The 3,097-nt window shown below is 32.6% G+C and overlaps 1 non-coding gene across 1 annotated transcript; it reads right to left on the minus strand.

Moving 5' to 3' along the window:
• Window positions 1–1,412: 1,412 nt before the first annotated feature.
• On the minus strand, window positions 1,413–1,520 carry LOC141570843 (U6 spliceosomal RNA). Its single transcript, XR_012495292.1, has one exon. It is a non-coding gene; the product is annotated as a U6 spliceosomal RNA (small nuclear RNA).
• Between the last annotated feature and the right edge of the window lie 1,577 nt (window positions 1,521–3,097).

A 3,097-nucleotide genomic window follows, 5' to 3' on the forward strand; every position in this document is an offset into this window, starting at 1 on the left:
TAGGATGAAACTGAGGTGAAATAATAGGAACTGATGTGTAAGATTGGATTGGGATTAGAGGACCAGTAGACCAGAGAAAGTACAGTGGTAAATGTCGAAAATATCTAAATTTCAGAGCCAGCAGGTCTTGGGATATGGTTTTAATATATTCAGATAGAACAAATGCAGTTTAGGCTAGATCTATTTAAATACCAGATAAAAGGGCAGATGCTCCCCAATTATGTGGGAGCTGAAAACATATAAATAAACTTTGAGTCTGGGGTGCTGAAATTCAAAGGACATGATGGATTACCTTTTAAAATCAGATTATTTGTTTTGTTTTACTATTGAGTTGTATGAATTCCTTACATGTTTTAAATATTAGCTCCCTATCAGATGTATTGTTTGCAACTATCTTCTCCCATTTTGTTGGTTGCCTTTTTGTTTTGCTGATTGTTTCTTTTGCTGTACAGAAGCTTCTTAGTTTGATATAGTCCCACTTGTTTATTTTGGTTCTGTTGCCTATGCTTTTGGTATCATGTCCAAAAAAATCGTTGCCAAGAACAATGTCAAGGAATTTTTCCCATATATTTTCTTCTAAGAGTTTCACAGTTTCAGGTCTTACATTTAAGTCTTTAATCCATTTCAATTTAGTTTTTGTGGTTGGTGTAAGATAGGGGGTACAATCATATTTTTTTGTATGTTAATATTCAGTTTTGCCAGCACTATTTATTGGATTTATCCTTTTCCATTGATGTTAGCTGTGGGATTGACATATGAGTATGGCTTTTATTATGTTGACATACGTTCCTTCTATACCTACTTTGTTGGGAGTTTTTATCATAAAAGGATGTTAAATTTTGTCAAATGTTTTTTCTGCATCTATTGAGGTGATCATATGATTTAATCTTTCATTTTATTAATGTGATTTATCATATTTATTGATTTGTAAATGTTGAATCATCCTTGAATTCTAGGGATAAATCCCACTTGGTCATGGTATATAATCCTTTTAATGTGCCATTGAATTCAGTTTGCTAGTATATTGTTGAGGATTTCACATTTTTGTTCATTAGGCATATTCTTCACCTGTAGTTTTCTTTTCTTGTAGTGTCCTTCTTGGCTTTGGTATCAGGGTTATGTTGGCCTTGTAGAATGAGTTTGGAAGTGTTCCCTCATCTTTAATTTTTTTGAAGAGTTTGAGAAGCATTGGTATCTATTCTTTAAATGTTTGGTAGAATTCACCAGTGAAACCACCTGGTTCTTGGTTTATCTTTGTTCAGAGTGTTTTTACTTTTTATTTTTATTTTATTGGATATATTTAAAATGCAGCATTGTGTAAATTTAAGGTGTACAACATGTTACTTTGATACTTTTACATATTGTGATACAATTGCTATTGTAGTGATGTTTATCACAATGCATAAACACATCACATTGCAGAACACTTCACGAATTTGCCTGTCATCGCGGTGCAGGGGCCTGGTGAATCTTCTCTGTATCATTCCAATTTTAGTATACGTGCTTGCTGACGCGAGCACAAGGAGGTTTTTGTTACAGCTTCAATATCCTTTCTTGTTTTGCTCAGTTTAGATTTTCTATTTCTTCATAATTCAGTCTTAGAAGGTTGTATATTTCTTGGAATTTATCCATTTCTTCAAGGTTATCCAATTTGTTGGCCTATAATTATTCACAGTAGTAGTCTCTTATGATCCTTGATATTTCTTCGTATTAGTTGTGATATCTCCTCTTTGATTTATGATATTATTTGGATTTTCTCACTTTTTCCTTAGTCTAGCTAAAGGTTTGTTAATACTTTTTATCTTTTAAAGAAAGCCAGCTCTTACTTTTGTTACTCTTTTCTATTGTTTTTCTCATCTCTGTTTCATTTATTTCTGTTTGGATCTTTGTTTCCTTCCTTCTGCTAACGTTGGGATTAGTTTGTTCTTTTTGTAGTTTTCTGAGGTGTAAAGTTAGATTGTTTATTTGAGCTATTTCTTTTTTATAAAAGTAGGTGTTAATTGCTAAAACGTCTCTCCTAGAACTGTTTTTGCTGCATCTCATGTTTTGGTATGTTGTGTTTCCATTTTTGCATGTTTCAAGATTTGTTTGTATTTTGATTTCTTCTTTGATCCATTGGTTGTTCAGGAGTATATTCTTTAAATTTACATATTTTTGAATTGTCTAGTTTTCTTCCTGTTATTATTTCTACTTTCATACTGTTATGATCAGAAAAGGTATTTGATACGATTTCAGTCTTTTTATATTTGCCAAGACTTGTTTTGTGACCTAAGATATGATCTATTTTGGAGAATGTTCCACATGCACTTCAGAAAAATGTGTATTGTTTTGCTGTTGATTGGAATGCTCTGTATATATCCGTTAGGTCCATTTGGTGTCAAGTGTACTTCACGTCTAATTTTTCCTTATTGATTTTTCTGGCTGAATAATTTATTGTTGAAAGTGAGGTATTGAAGTTGCTACTATTATTATATTGTTGTCTATTTCTCTCTTAGATTTGTTAGTGTTTGTTTAATATGTTTAGGTGCTCCAACGTTGGGTGCATATGTATTTACATTGTTATATTGTTTTGATGACTTGATCTTTGTATTATATAATCATTTTCTTTGTCTCTTGTTATAGTTTTGGACTGAAAGTCTATTTTGTCTGATTATAATTATAGCTAACCCCATTTTCTTTTGACTTCCATTGGCATGGAATATCTTTTTTGTCCTTCACTTTGAGCTTATGGATATTCATCAGGCTGAATGAGTCACTTATAGGCAGCATATAGTTGGAAATTTTTTTTATCCATTCAATAGCTACTCTATGTCATTCAGTGTGAGAATTTAATCCACTTACATTTAAAGTAATTATTGATAGGCAATGAAACTGAAGGTCCTTATGACTTTGACTAAATTTCATTTCAAATCCTATCTCTAGAAATCCTCTCTCTCTCTCTCTCAGGTATATATATATACACCCTGCAGAGACCCAGTCTTTCTCCCAGATAATCAGCAGCCCCCGAGGTAGCAGAAGACCGTAGCCCAGACCTGACTAATGGTAACAAGTTCTAGACCTCTGGCAGGCAAAAGATAACATCTTGGTGTAAGTTATG

Source organism: Rhinolophus sinicus, chromosome 3 (assembly GCF_057876585.1).
Source record: "Rhinolophus sinicus isolate RSI-liver-muscle chromosome 3, RSI-T2T, whole genome shotgun sequence".
Taxonomy (NCBI): Eukaryota; Metazoa; Chordata; class Mammalia; order Chiroptera; family Rhinolophidae; genus Rhinolophus; species Rhinolophus sinicus.